The sequence below is a fragment of the Gracilinanus agilis genome, chromosome 4 (assembly GCF_016433145.1).
Source record: "Gracilinanus agilis isolate LMUSP501 chromosome 4, AgileGrace, whole genome shotgun sequence".
In the NCBI taxonomy this organism is placed as follows: Eukaryota; Metazoa; Chordata; class Mammalia; order Didelphimorphia; family Didelphidae; genus Gracilinanus; species Gracilinanus agilis.
The window spans coordinates 482,721,394-482,738,208 of record NC_058133.1 but is presented as its reverse complement, the minus strand read 5'-3'; the positions used below and the strand labels follow the sequence as shown (position 1 = coordinate 482,738,208).

Below are 16,815 nucleotides of genomic sequence, written 5' to 3'. Positions count from 1 at the left end.
AATCAAAGAATAAATGATCTCCAATGTAATGAAGTTGCTTCATCCATAGGGCAATGAAAAGACATATCTTGTGTGCAAATGGGCTGTAACAAGTTGCCGAAAATGATATATATATATATATACATACATATATATATAAATATATATATGTGGGCAAGAAATAGTGCAAATAATGTAATCAAAATGAATTAAAAGGAGGCAAGGTAGTCTATGGTAAGGAGTCAGTCTGCATATCACATCAGGTACCATTAAGACTTAGAGGAAGATCCTCAGAATGATGATGAAGGTCAAATAAGAGGACATGGATAAGAGTTATATGGGAGGAGAAGGCCTGGATAAGTTATGATCTGAAGTGTGATGGAGGGTACCCATATTAGGGAAATCACAGAACTACTGTAATATGTGAATCCCATTCCCTTTATAGAATCTTCATTATATTGAACTTGAAGTAGAAAGGCTCTTTTTTATACAAACTTCCCCACCATGCTTTCATTGTAGAATAATGTATAGTTCTTATGTTCAAGATTTTCTCTTAATTTACAGCTATTCAACTTTCTCTTGTGAGACTCATCATTCTAGCCTGTTGAAATCACTTTTTAACATAATTCTGTCTGCCTATGTTGCCTCTAAGCATGGGGTCAAATCTGTCTTTTATAAGCTTGGCATTGATATCTTCATCTAAGTCATTGATCAAAACATTCAAAAGGAGACAACCAAAGACAGTCAAGAGGAAGCTTCCCACCAGGAGGACATCGATTTATTAATCAAATAGTGAAAGGACACTTCCAAATGCAACTGCTTATACTATCATCAGGTCCATATCCCCACATAATTGCTAAAAGCCTAGGTATGCTTCCTTGAAAGAAGTTTCCTATTCTAGGTCTCAATACTCTGTCACAAGAAAATGAAGTCAGTATGATTTGACTTATTCTTTAATAACCAAGGCTGGTCCCTGGTGATCACCTCTTCCTTAAATGATCACTGATTGGTTTAACATCTTTATTAAATAGAATTTTATTAGGAGTAGATGTCTATTGCAGCAGTATATATACGAACACCATGTTTTCCTTTCTTGAAAATCATGACATTTTTTTCCATTTCCAGAACTCTGAGATTCTTAAAAAATTTTTCAAAAAAGTACTGATTGTTTTTCTATTTGGAATTTCAGTTTTCTTAAAGTAGTAGAGAGGAATTAGACTTGAATAACAAGTTTCATTACCTGCTCCATGACCCAGGTCTTTCAAATTCCTGTTTTGTTTATTCTATTTTCTAGTCTAAGAATCATTCTCATTGACAAATGTGATGGAAGGAATGTAACTGAATAGTTTAATTTTCTATGTCATCTATAAGCACTATACTATCTGACCCAAACATTAAATTTGTATCTTTTATATTTTCCTTAGACTATCCTTTTATTTAACTCCACAAATTTTAGTTCATTCTGGGTTTTAAGGTCCTTGACACTATTTTCACAAGTTTCTGATGTTCTTTTTGGTTATTTATATATATATATATATATATATATATGTATATATATATATATATATATTCTTGCTTTTCCCCTCCATATTTTTTGTACATACTCATTTGTCCTGCACTCACTGGAGGATTTCTTATGAAGGTGTGTGTCTTCTTACCTTCTCTCATAAAGATAATTTTGAGATTGTATTGTCAGAATTCTATTTTGAAAACTTCCCATCCCAGTTGAACTAGCTTCCCTTATGGAGTCTTAAATCATGAGATCATGCCTGTTATTTCTTTGAACTTTTGGAAATCTTTTTTGAAAGACAAAGTCCATGTCCAACAATGCTCAGCATTACCTTCCTTGGATATCACCGTCACTCACAAGATTTTCCATTGCTCCTACTCCCCCATTCAGTTCCTCTGTATTAGATAGAAGCATATCCTTTTTCTTCTCTATCTACTTTATGAAATAAAATTATTAGAAACTCAAGAATTTGCATGAATAGGCTTTTAGCAGACAGACTCCCATTCTAGCAGATAAATGGATAGCTAAGTTCTAAATCTTTCTCCAACTCAAATTACTGCTATACTCTTACCTCTACACTGTGGAAACATTTATCACATGCTTCCACAGTTGGGCAGTCTATAATATATTCCCATGCCATCACCAATTCTGTTTATTTTTCTTTTATTCTCACACAAATGACAAAGAGGGAAATATGTATTAGATGATAATATATGTACAAACTATATCCTATTACCTCCCTTCTTGGGGAGGGAGGGAATTTCTCAGCATCACTTGGGTAAGTAGGAAAGCCAAGATTCCAATAGTATTCTCACTTCAGAGCTCGTGCTCTTTTTTTTCTATCTCTTTAGATACTAAAGGTATCTGCCAGCAAAGGAATAACAAATCTAAAAAGTCACTGTAGCTTTAGATTCAGCTTCTTTGTCAAATCGTGGACTGTCTAATGGTCAGGAAAACATTTTTTTTTCAGAAAATTTTCATTTTGAGATGAATATTTGTCAGTGGTTTCTAAAAGGTAGCATTACTTCCAATTTTATGTTTCCTATATTGTTTTTGTTAAAGTGAAGTACATCCCTACTATATACGTCATTGTTGAGTGTATCAATAATCCTAGTATGGCTTTAAATTATTCAAAACCTCTGGCCACCCATGGGACCAAAACAGGGGGTCCCAGAACAACCACATTTCCCAATTCAGATTTGCACCATGAATAGACAGACTATTTCTTCAAGTTTATCATTCACCTGAAATAATTTTCACTAGTTTTCACTGAAAAGTTTATTTTTCCTGCTTTCTCACACTAAGGAATTTGAGAACTAGATTAAGAATTCCAAAGAGTCACTGCAAAGGAAGTCTTTATGGAATTTGGGAAATCCTATCATTTATCTGTCTCCCATCAGATGCTGTACTTCATTCTCTGCCCTCTCCCCAACCCTCGGTACCCAATAATATAATTTTATCCAATCATCTGTTGCAATCTTGCATCAAAAAACCAGTTAGAGGTAAAGGTTCCCAGTAGACATAGGATGGGGGCTAAACCCCATAATGAGTCACTGGTAAGGATAGCTATGTCCCTTTCCCTACTAAAAAAAGGATTCTAAAAGTATAATTGTTATCAAGGCAGAAAAAAGTCTTAATGCCTGTACAAGAACTTCCTTCAATTCTCTTTTTAACACTCAGAAGTGAAGGAGGGCAACAGGTCATCCCTTCAATAATTTGACTATTGTTTCACTGACAAATTCCTTCTCCTGTAATAAACTCTTAGTATCCTTTATCCCTCAGTAGCTTTACTCTAAGATACCTTTATGCTTCTAGCTATATAAATGTAGTTTGATAGGCCTTTCTAACCTAACTTACATGAATTTCAGCTATTCAAGCGATGTACTGAATACAATTTTCTTAGTCATTACATCCACACAGTTATTTATATGCATATGGCAAAAGGGATGTCTCTACCTTATTTTCAATCTCTCCTTATCGATTGGTTCCTTCCTTCAGCCTGCACACATACCCATGTCTCCTGCCATCCTCATGACACTCTCAACTGATCCTTCCAATCCTCCTTCTAACCTCCTTGAAAAGGCCTTGACTAATAGGTGCCTCCATCTTCTCTTCTCTCACTCTCTTCTTAACGCCTTCCAATCTGGCTTCCAACCATATCATTCCTCTGAAAATTGCTCTTTTCAAAGTTACCAGTGATTTCTTACTTGCCAAGTCCAGTGGCCTTTTCCCAGTCCTCATCATCCTTGACCAAAGGCTGCAGCCTTTGACCTTGTTGATCACTCTTCTCCTTGATACACTTTCCTCTCTATATTTTCAGGATGCTGCTCTCTCCTTGTTCTCCTACCTATCTGATCTTTCCTTCTCAGTCTCCTTTGCTGGATTCTCATCCAGAACACACCCTCTAACTGTTGGTGTCTCACCAGGTCCTGTCTGAGTCCCTCTTCTCCTATTCCTTTATATTACTGTATCTGGTGATTTCATAAGCATGACCATTTCTATGCTAATGATTTTTTCTGAGTTATTTTTTCATATGATATGATACATATATGATATGATATGTAATAGAGCAATGACATAATACAATTGGTTTTAAATATATAATACATTATAATAAATATATTTATCCAAGAGAAACAAATTCTCACATTAGCTATGTCCAAAAATCTGTCTCATTTTTCCCCTTCCTCCCTCTTCAAGAAGACAAGTAATATGATATAGGCTATACATATCTTATCATATAATACATATTTCCCTGTTTGTCATGTTGTGGTGGCAAAGAACTGGAAATTGAGGAGAAGTCCATTAGATGAGGAATGGCTGAACAAGTTGTGGTATATGATTGTAATGGAATGCTTCTGTGCCATAAAAAATAGCAAATAAGATGATCATAAAAAAAAAAACGTGGAAAGACTTATGAAGTGATGTGATATGTAAACAGAACCAGGAGAACACTGTATGACTCAATTTCCTCAACTGTAAAATGGAGAAAATAATAATAGTACTTCCCAGAGTTGTAATGAAGATAAAATTAGACAGTATATTTGAAGTGTTTTATAAGACTTAAATCATTAATTTTTTTTCTAAAACCATTAACATCTGTCTTAGAATCAATGTTAAGTATCAGGTCCAAGGTAGAAGATTGGCAAGAGCTAGGCAATGGGGGTTAAGTGACTTGTTCAGGGTCACATAGCTAGGAAATATCTGAGGTCAGATTTGAATCCAGATCTTCCCAACTCCAGGCCTGTAATTATTGTCATTATTATCATTATAGATAAGGAAATGAGGAGAAACTAAAATTATCAAAATATAAAGCATTTTCATATTCAAATGTTACAATCAATTCCTTATGAATTAATCTTAGTTCTATTAAGTTAAATTAAAATTATATTATTTAAATATATAGGAAATATTAAAATAAAACATATGATGGTATGAATTTTTATTTGTCAATTTTTATAAATGTACCTTAGCTAAAAGTATTCTTCAAAACAAACTAAAGTTGAAGCTACTTTTGAATTTTCTTCTCCAAATCTTGTTGAGTTGGTTATCTGAATCCTCAAATTCTTCTTTATTGTAATTTCTCAAGTTACTTTGTCTCTAAAATACTAGTCTGTGTTTTTTTTTTGTTTGTTTGTTTTGTTTTTTGGCTTTTCTTTCAATGGATAAAATTAGACAGATTTATTGTATCCTTTCAGTTCCCAAATTTATCTCTGTTCATTGCAAAATTTCAGCAAATCCCAACAAAAGCCAAATCACGAGATCACAGAGATTCAGAGCTGGAAAGGAATTTGGAAGTCATCTAGTCCAACCACCACCTCCCAGTCATTATGAGCAAGCACCAGCTGAAGAGGTAAAGAGATTTGCCCAAGATCATACAGGCATTAAGTGGTAGGTCAGGACTTAAACTCAGGCTCTTAGACTCTAAATCTCAGACCTTCTCCATACTGTCTTGTCCCAAATCCTTTCAAATGGGTAATGATTTGGTTCTTTGTCACAGAAAGGGTTTTACATTCTGAATTTTGTGGAAGCACAAGTCAAGAAAACTGGGAAACAGGACAGCTAGATTGTCCAGTGGACAGAGATCCAGGCTTGGAGATGTGACGTCCTGGGTTCAAATCTGGCCTCAGATACTTCCTAGTTATGTGATCCTAGGCAAGCCCCTTAATCCCAGATGCCGAGGTCTTACCACTTTTCTGCCTTAGAACCAATACACAGTATCAATTCTATGACAGAAGGTAAGGGTTAAAAAAAAGACTGAGAAACTCTGAAGACCTAATGGCTATGTAAAGAGACAAATTTGAGGGCAGCTCTGAGTGGCACAGTGGATAGTGTGCTGACTATAGTCAAGAAGGCTCATCTCCCTGAGTTCAAATCTGGTCTCAGACACTTACTAGCTGTGTAATCCTGGGCAAATCACTGAACACAATTTGCTTCAGTTTCCCCATCAGTAAAATGAACTGGAGAAGGAAATGTCAAAGCACTCCAATATCTCTGCCAAGAAAACCCCAAAATTGGTCACGAAGAATTGGACACAACTGAAACCACTGAATAACTGATTTATTCCCCAATCGACAAATGGCCAAAGGACATGAATAGGCAGTTTTCACATGAAGAAATCAAAACTATCAATAAGCACATGAAAAAGTGTTCTAAATCTCTCTTGATTAGAGAAATGCAAATTAAAACAACTCTGAGGTACCACTTCACACCTAGCAAACTGGCCAACCTGGCAGCAAAGGCAAGTGATAAATGTTGGAGGGCATGTGGCAAAATCGGGACACTAATACACTTCTGGTGGAGTTGTGAACTGGTCCAACCATTCTGGTGGGCAATTTGGAATTATGTCCAAAGGGCTTTAAAAGAATGCATACCCTTTGACCCAGATATACCACTGCTGGGTTTGTACCCCAAAGAAATAATAAGGAAAAAGAAGTACAAAAATATTTATAGCCATGCTCTTTGTGGTGGCAAAAAATTGGAAAATGAGAGGATGCCCTTCAATTGGGGAATGGCTGAACAAACTGTGGTATCTGATAGTGATGGAATACTATTGTGCTCAAAGGAATAATAAACTGAAGGATTTCTATGTGAACTGGAAAGACCTCCAGGAATTGATGCAGAACAAAAGGAGAAGAACCAGGAGAACATTGTACACAGAGGCTGATACATTATGGCAGAATCAAACGTAATAGACTTTTCTGTTAGTAGCAATGCAATGATCCAGGACAATCCAGAGGAACTTAGGAGAAAGAACACTATCCACATCCAGAGAAAGAACTGTGGGAACAGAAACACAGAAGAAAGAAATATGATCGATCATATGATTTGATGGGGATATGATTAGAGTTTTTATATTAAAAGATGATTCTATTGCAAATATGAATAATATGGAAATAGGTTTTGAACAATGATACATGTATAACCCAGTGGAATTGCTTGTCAGCGGGGGGGGGGGGGGAGGAGGGAAGAGGAGTGGGAAAAATCATGAATCATAAAACCATGGAAAAATATTCTAAATAAATTAATTAATTAAAAAGAATGAAATGGTTTTTCCTTTATAAAATGGGCCTTGTATATTTATGTAAACTGTAGTGGAATAATTCTCTAAATGCAATTTGTTATATTTATCTTGTATGTATATATTTTCAAATATTTTAACCTAAATATAATCATTTTACATAAAAAAGAAATGAATTTGAGAAATGCTGCTGAAGAATGAGTAGCCCTTCAAGGAAAACTGAATGATGGGGAACACAAATGAAAAATAGGAGCAAAAAATAAGGTCTTGAGCCTGGTAGAATTGGGGAGGGGTAGTATTGTTAATATAGAAAGGAAAAATGGAAAAGGTGTTGGTAGAGAAGGTAGCATGGGATAGTGGTAAGAGGGCTGGACCAAGAGTCAGAGAGTCTAAGTTTTTATCCCAGATCCTTCACATTGATCTGGTCATCAGATGACCTTTAAGTGTGGGATTAGATAATACAGATTGAGTACAGGAGTGGCAAGTGACGATGAATTAAGGAAGTGATCACAGTATGGTTGGTCTCAATGAGAAGGTTTGTTGGAAGAGGCTTTCAGGCTGGGTCATGAACATCATGAACATCCTGGCTCTTCTCCTTCAGCCAAGCCAGTCAGACTGCAGCCGGGCTTGCTAATTCCCACCTCTACATGTTTGCTCATGAAGCCAAATATGAATCTGTATCAAGTTCAAGGCTCAGAGGCATCAAGAATATTGGACCTCTACTGCTATTCTGTTGACTTTTGGTTTGAGCCTGATGCAATTTCCCCACATGCTGCCATTAGCCCCCTGAAGGACACACTGGCTCTTGACCTGATTTTTTAAAAACTGTATATTGAGGGGCAACTAGGTGGTAGTTCAGAGGATTGAAAGCCAGGCCTAGAGATGGAAGGTTCTGGGTTTAAATCTTGCTTCAGCCACTTCCTAGCTGTATGATCCTGGGCAAGTATCTTAACCCCAGTTGCCAAGCCCTTACTACTCTTCTGCTTTTTTGAATTGTAAGTAATAAATACTTAGTACTGATTCTAAGACAGAAAGTTGGGGTTTAAAAAAATGATACATCAGCTAATTATTTGATACTATATTAGCAAGTAACAGTAGTAGTTACTTTCAGAGGTGCTGAAATATTTATTTTTTTTTAACCCTTAACTTCTGTGTATGGGGGTCAAGTGACTTGCCCAGGGTCACACAGCTGGAAAGTGTCTGAGACCAGCTTTGAACCTAGGACCTCCCGTCTCTAGGCCTGACTCTCAATCCACTGAGCTACCCAGCTGCCCCTAGAGGTGCTGAAATTTTAAAATGCTTTTGCTTTATGTATCAGTTCCTTGTACTATACAACCCAAATATCTCCCTCAGCCCTACTGGCAGAGAATTTCTAATGATACTTAAAAAGCAGAACCTTTACCTCATATCCTTGAATAGATACATCAAGAGAATGGGCACCAAACCAAGCTTCTGCTGATTTCTCAAGGATAATTCCCCAAAACTTGGCTTCCCTCATATTATTTTGCAGATGGTGGATTGAGTGCTAAATCTGGTCTCGAATTCAAGTTTCAGCTGACACTTCCTCTTTGTATGACCCAGGGCAGGTCATTTAACCTCTGTAAATCTTAATTTCCTTGTCTGTTGGATGGAGATATGGATACCTAAGCTGCTTCCCCATCGGGGGTGAGGGAGGTGTAAGTGAGAAAGAGTTAGAGAAATTGAATGATTTTAACAACATGAAAAAGAGCAGTCACAGACAGGCTGTGCCGTGGAGTACACAAATGATATGGTGAGGCAGCCCCCTTAATTGACTGTGCTCATGCCACCATTGTAAACGTGGCTGCATGTTCCCAGGCCACATTAAGCAGTTTAAGTTTTTTTCTACAATGGAGACAAAGCATTCAGAGGAAAATACACTTTCCAATCAAGGCATGTCATCCACAAATGATACGTCTAACCCTTGAGCTTATTTTAGACAGTCTCCTCACTAATTTGCCTGTGTTTTTGAATTGTAAGTAATATGTTTTCAATTTTGAGAGGTTAGATGGAAATTTTTGTGGTCTAACTGGCCTTTCATTTGCATAGAAACTTTCAGTTTTAAAGAAATACTTTGGGGAATAACCTTTTTTTTTTTTTCATCAGAACTAAGCCGTCTGACAAACTTTAATAGCTACTGTTTCAAGGAATGATTATTTCCATCTCCTGAGAAATGAGACGGTATTTGTGGCTCTTAGAGGGGGAAAAAAGATAAGGGTAGGTAGTTCAGACAAAACAAGACTTCTTTGCTTACTTTTAAAAAGTGAAATAAGGGGGCAGCTGGACAGCACAATGGATAGAGTACACCAGGCTTGGAGATGGGCGGACTTAGGTTCAAATCTGCCTGCAGATACTCCCTGGCTGTGCTGTGTGACTGTGAGCAAGCTTCTTAACCCTCATTTGCTAGCCCTTGCCATTCTTCTCTCTTAGAATTGCTACCAAGACAGAAGAATGGCAGTTTTTTAAAAAGTAAAATAAAATATCTTCCATAGGAGAAATGGTCAGCAATGTTTCTATATTTATATTTTTTGTAAAGATATTTTATTTTTACCAATTACATGTAATAACAATTTTCCACATAGATTTTCTGAACTTATATGATCCAAATTTCCTTCCCTCCCTTTCCTTCCCCTTTCCAGATCTGGTAAGCAATTTGATCTGAGTTATACTTGCATTATCACACAAAACATATTTCCATATTGTTCAATATGTGTTTTACTACACTTGATCTTAGCCAAAAGGCTGAGAAGCGATTTAATGTATATTTTTAAAAGGACAATTGTCCATATGTCAGATCTGATCTATAAAACAAATTATACAGATGATTCTCTTTAGAAGTCATCTATAGCTCTCTCTTTCAAATGATGTGAAAATTTACTTTGGAATGAGAAAATGATTAGTCTATGTTTATTTATTTGTCAATTAAAAATTCTTTACCTTGAAAAATCCTGGGGTTGTTTTTTATAAGCTCATTATTTACCTTCTTGCCTTATTTTAGCACATGATTTTAAAAAGGTAACTAGTGCTCTAATAATGTTTATTATTTCTGAAGTGAAAAACTTGTAACACTTTATTGAAAACAAGAATTTTAAAACTTCAGGGTTTTTTTTTTGTTTAAAGATACAAATGGAGTGGCAGCAATGGAATTGTAGAAAGAACACAGAGGACGACTAGGTAGCACAGGGGATACAGTGCCAGGTCTGCAGTTCGGAGGACCTAGACTCAAATCAGGCCTCAGATACTTCCTTGTCACTTCTAACCCCATTGGCAAGTTCTTGCTGCTCTTCTGTCTTAGATTGTTGTTCTTTTAGTTTTTAGGAAGAATCTGGAATTTTGAGTAAAAAGGGCCTATGCTATGTTCAAAGTCCCATTTTAATACTTACTGTGATGACTTAGGTAAATCTATAGGTCTCAGTATCTTAAAAGAAACATGAGGGAATTGGATGTGATTAGAGGTTCTTAACCTGCAGTCTGTGAACTTAAAAAAAATAATAACTATTTCTATATAATTAGGTTCCTTTGTCATACCCTGTGTTTTATTTTGTGCATTTAAAAACAATGTCCTGGGAAGGGGATTCATAGACTTTACCAGGTTGCCAAAAGAATCCATGACATATGAAAAGTTAAGAACTCCTGGAAGATTAGATGATCTTAAGCTCCAAGAAAGAGATTCATCGAATCATGACTAGAATGGCTACACAGTGATGAACTTTCTGACCACTGTAACTTTTGAAGACCATCTACTGAGTTAAGAGGGAGTGAGATTGTGGTCTACATCGAGGTCAGGTAGCATAGTGGGAAAAGCCCTAGATTTGGAGGTTCAGCCACATTCTCCTTGTGTGATGCTGAAGGAATTATTTAACTTTTCTGAATCTTAGTGTCTTCACCTTTGAAATAAAGGAGAAGGAACTTGAAGACTTCTGAGGTCAAAATGACAAAAGTGGGAGGGGATGTAGGAAAATGGGGACACTAATACACCACTGGTGGAACTGTGAACTGATTGAACCATTTTAGAGAGTTATCTGGAATTATGCCCAAAAGTGTTTAAAAAATGTATATTCCTTTTGACTCAGTGATACCACTAATGGGTTTATTTCCCAAGATAATCAGGAAAAAAGAAAAGACTATGTTCTAAAATATTTATAGCAATTCTCTTTATGGGAGCAAAGAGCTAGAAATTGCTCAACAAGTTGTGGCATATGATTGTGATGGAATAATACTATTGCAGTATAAGAAATGACAAATAAGCTAATTAAAAAAAACATGAAAAGATTATGTGAAGTATGAAGAGTGAAAAGAGCAAGACCAAAAGAGCATTCTATATGGCAACAGAAATGCTGTTTGAAGTATGCCCACCTCCAGAGAAAGAATTGATAAATAGAAATGAACAAGAAATAGTGTTATATACACAAATATCTTTTTGTCAAATGATTGGATTCTTTAGTGTGGGGAGGGGAGATGTGGGAGGGAGATATCTGGGAATGTTAATGTAACCAACAAACAAATTTGTAAATATTAAAAATAAATTGAAAGAAATTAAAAAAATTATTTCTGAGATCCCTTCCAGTTCTAATTCTATTATTCTCCATCTTAACTCCACAAATATTGAATAAATGCCTATGTGTAAGGCATTATGATAGGTCTAGTCAAGACAAAGGCAAAAATTAAAGTGTCCCTAACCTCAAGGAGTTTACACTCTACTGAAAGCAGAGGGAGAATGTAACTAACACACTACTACTACTACTACCACACACACACACACACACAGAGTAAATACAAGATAATTTTTTCAAGAAGGAAACTGTGCTAATAACTAAGGAGACCAGGATCCTTGAGGCACTTCAATAACTCAAGATGTGGTCATCAGAACTTGGGATGTGGTCAGAGGGAAGAACTACTTTAAACTCAACAGGTTAATTATTCATGGATGATTTTGTGGGATATTTGGTATGCTTTCTACTAAAAAAAAACAATTAAATGGCTTATTTAATCTAAGAAAGCTAAAAGTAAACCTTACATAGAGGGGGCATTTAATAAATGTTTACTGAATTAAATTAGATTTATTCTGGATATTTTTTCTGCATGGATAAAATATTTTGATATGTTAAAACATCAAATATAGTTTAATAAAAATCTGGGTCAACATGAGACAAAAACTGTCTTCTTCCTCTTCCTTTTCTTCAATAAACTGGAAAGGAAAGATGAGGTTAAAATATTTTTTGTTTGGTTTTGCCAGTCCCAAATGCTGTCACTTATGAGAAATTAGTTTAAAAGGAAAAACAATTATTGCTTTGTCTTTAGATGGTATAGGCATTCTCACTTGAACAACAGCCGACAGGCTCAATGAATGAATTAAAAAGTCTCAATTAAATGCTTATTATATGCCAGTCATTTTGCTAAGCCCTAAGAATATAAAACCAAAGTGGGACATTTCCTGCCTCAAGAAGCTTCCATTCTAATAGTGAGAGATAGTATGGGTGGCCATAGATGGAAGGTTTTATATGTCATTGGCAACTGACGCCTAGTTATTAGCACAGTCTCCCCTCTGAAATAGTTTCATACTGCTTTCCAGAAGCAATGATAGTATTGGTTTGATTACTGTGATTATGGCAATATGTGGAAAGTATGTATGTGTGTGTGTTGGGGTGGGGTTTGGAGAATGGATGGTAAGACAGCTGGCAAGATGGCCAAAGTGGATAGATATAAAGCCAGGTCTGTTGTTGGCTAGATATGTGCTTGCTGGCAGGTCCCCATCTTCCATGAATATACTTCCTCTTTCCCCAAAAGGTAATTCACACTTAGTTTGGAAACTGAAAGTTCAAGGCAGACCCTTGCACAGCAATTTACCCCACTTTCCTGAAGTAGCATTTCCCCCAGCATCCTTTCCCAATACACCTCCTTCTAAGAAGGATTCAAGGGCTTCCACCCCTCTGAGAAGAAGAGCAGCAGTCTTGAATGACACTGATTCTTGATCAGTCTAGTCAAGAACAAAGAGGCCAATCTCTGTTCCTCAATGTTTTCTTCTCTTGGGGGAAAAGAAGAGTCTTTAGAAGGCTGAACTTTGGTTCTTCTAAAAGCTTCTCCTAGATCAGGAATTCTAGCTATAATGAAATTTAGCTATTTCATTGACAAGATTTAAAAAAAATAACAAACTTCAAAGTCAAACTTCTTAAACGTCTGACTCTGGACAGCAAACCTTTATTATAATTTGCAGTAAATGATTTTAACAGCTAGAAAAAATCTCTACAGGGAAGAACAAAGCAAATTCATCTAGAAAGAAAAAGAAATGGCAAAATATGATGCTGATTTCAAAATAAGCACTATGCCTATTATCAAGGCCTTCTGTGACCTGGAATTCAAAAGTGGATATAAATGTTAAGTATCAAATATTGAAATAAATATTCCTAATCTGAAAGATTTACTACTAACAGAATTGCCAATAGCAACTTTTATTAAATCATAATCAACAGAAATAGGAATAAGATAAGTTAACATTTGTTAGAGCCAGAAATATCTTTCTAGATAAGAAAAACTAAAGAGCATCAGGAATATGTTTCCAATTTAGTTAAAAATTTCTAGTATAATTCCTTTGAAATGGAAACACTTTAGTAGATTTTTAAGAAAATCCCCCAAAGACCTTGAAAATAACTAAAAGAAAGCATGGTTAAAACCAATTTTTACAGAATTCCATAAAGATGACTAGCTTTCAAGATATATTGTACAAATACTAACAGATGCATCATTATTCAACAAATCAACTTTAAGACTTCCCTCAAAAAGTTCTTTATATAGGTGACAAAATGTCACCCCTACGATCATTGAATATTCACAAGGAAAGAGAAAAAGAACCAAGGAGATGTGCAGTACCTGAATTTCTGGGTGACCACCAGGTTATATTAGATAAAGCCTACAGGCAAATCAGAAAAAAATGTAAAAACCTGACTTTTATTTCTACTTGGCTATTCCACTACTGCCATAGTAGCTTCATATATCAATTGATATAATAATATATTAATTGATAGAGTGACCTATCTATCTACTGATTCAACCATCCAGTTAGACACATAGTGGAAGAGAAACAAATATTGAGAGACAGAGAAAGTAAGATTGAGAGATGAAAAATACCTCTTCTTTCCTGGATGAGTCACAAAGAGAACTGTGGAGGCCAACTCCACAAGTGATCTTTCTTCAAAAAAGATATAATATTGTCCTCATGAAGACACCAGGAAAATCTGAGTGAATTAGACATGAACTCTTGATCTTGTACATTTTAAATTTAATAATAATTGCCTAAAAGTTGCCTTTCTTAATAGAACATATTTGAAAGCCATTAATTCACAATTACTGATTTAAAAAATAGATGGACATTATTCATTTCCTCTCAGTAAAATGCCAAGGCATTTAAAACTCACGTTAATAATATATGTATTTAAAACTTCCTTCTTAAATTCACTAACCAAAATCAAACTGGAAGCAGTCCAAAGTAAAAAAAAATCAAATTTTTTATTTGACATGGAATTTTCATTCCATTCATGCCAGACACAAGTAAAACGTGCCCTTTTGACATTTAAATTATTTAGTAGAATCATTAAGATCTCTACCTCCTTTCACATGCAGTTATGTGGGGGTGAGAATTTTGTTCCAACAGAAGCAATGGCCAGTGAACATCTATGCAGCTATAAAAAGCAAATCATTTCCTCTCTAAATTATCTAAAATTCCTTAAGAATGAGTCATATTACTCCAAAGGGAAAAAAAACTCCATGAAACCACCTTCACCTGAAAGTTAAGAAGTTCTTATTTACCCAATATTCTCAAATGGATCTATGATACCAAATATTTGGTCTCTCTCTCTCTCCAACTATGCACCCCTTCAAAAACCATCTATCCTGAAAGATACTATCCAGTTCCTTCAGGAAATTCTCCAAATCAGGTGTACCTACCATGTGAGAGGTTTATTTAGTCTGCCTTAATACCAAAATGGCAGAGTTGTTCATCTGCTACTGCTTGCTTTCTCCATGGGACTATCTTATCTTTTTCATACAGTTCCCTAATATCATTTACTCCAAATTTTAGAATTCTTTATTTTGTCTATCCATCTATTCATCTATCCATCATCCATCCATCTATCCATCCACCAATCTATCCATCTATCCATCTACATATATGCTGCAGCTTTCTCACACCTACCATGTCTCTCTGTATAAAAATCATTTAAATTCTTTAGATACTAGAATTCTATGATTTAAAGATACACAAAGACACTGATACATACTGATATTAAAAAGATGGGCCCTGATTTCTTGGGAAAGTTTGTGGTTACTAAAGGAACTCTACAATTTCCTGAAGGCAGTCTGGCCCACTCTCTACTTCCTGTTTAATTCTGGGCCCAACTCATTGTTCATTTGTTCCAAATAAATATGCTGATGGACATGCTCAGTGTAAATAGGGATACATTTACATTAGGATTCAAAAGTACTTTTATGATTTCAAGCATGGTTATAGTCTGTCAAAGATCTGGATGTTTTCATAATGAGTTAAAGAAACGGTCCTGCTGTTCCCATTCACTTGACACTAGAGTAGCTGTACAATCTAGCATATAAGAGAGCAGCATGTCCTGAAGGCAATTTTATGTCTGTGATCTGTCTTCCCAAATAGACGGCAAGCTTCTTGAGATTGATGACCACGCTGACCATCCGGTTGAGTTGACAGGGTCATTGAGTTAGAACTGAAAGAGAATTTAGAGACCACTGAATTCAATCCCTTAGTTTTCTGGATAAGGAAACCAAACCTGAAAGAGACCCCATGACATGCCAAGTGTTACACAGCTAGTAAGTGTCTGAGGGAATCAGAGGAAAGATTCAAATTTGGGTCTTTCTGACTCCAAGTCTAGTAGTCTAACCACTGAATCATTGAACTACCATTCTATATCTCTAGGAACTATTACTAAGCTTTGCACATGAAGAGTACTATGTAAATAGTTCTCATACATTTTTAAAATAAAGAAAACAGAAGAACATTTTATTCAATATTAAAAACAAATATTTTAAATAAGTCTTGAACTGCACATTCTGATGAGTTAAGGAAAATTTTAAAAGAAGGGAAAAAAGCAAGAAGAAGAAGGAGGAAGAGAATTAAAGAGAAAATAACAGACCAAAAGACAAAAGTAGAAAAGGGAGAGAGAAAACTTTGCAACAATAAGCTGCCATCATACATAAAGTAAAACTCCATCGTAATATCATCTTGCTTAGGAGTAATGGATACTCGATTATTCTACCAAGTAAACAATAGGACCTGGGGTTGTCAGGGGTTGAGCCTGAAAATGAAATGAGCAAAAGACTTTCTTCCCCTCCTTTCATATCTTTGGAAAATATACAGAGTATCCCCAATGCTTCGGTGATGAAATGAAATATGAAATATGGTAGCTTAAAAGCCTTGGAAATTTTGATGTCTCCTTCAAATGGTGATGGTGGTAGTGGTGGAAATGAAGGTAGGAGGAGGAGGAAGAAGAAGAAAAGAAATAACAGCTACTATAGTATTTTAAGGTTTGCAGAATGTTTCACAAATATGCCATTTTGTCCTCACAATAACCTGTAGAGGTAGGTACTATTAGTATCATTTTCATTTTACAGATGAGGAAATAGAGGCAAACAGAGATTTAGATGAATTGCTCAGTGTCACCATTTAGTAAGATTGAATTCAATTAACTCCATTGCTTTCTATCCAATGCACCAGCCTACTACGTGGAGGCAAACTGGAACCTGCAAAGAGTGAGAAATTCTTGGGATG

The 16,815-nt window shown here is 35.6% G+C and overlaps 1 protein-coding gene and 1 pseudogene across 1 annotated transcript in view; both read right to left on the bottom strand.

Moving 5' to 3' along the window:
* MYO1D (myosin ID) overlaps positions 1–16,815 on the bottom strand; it is a 399,069-nt gene that overhangs the window by 344,820 nt on the left and 37,434 nt on the right. The gene's annotated exons all lie outside the window — the stretch shown is intronic.
* On the bottom strand, positions 9,649–9,782 carry LOC123248293 (annotated as a pseudogene).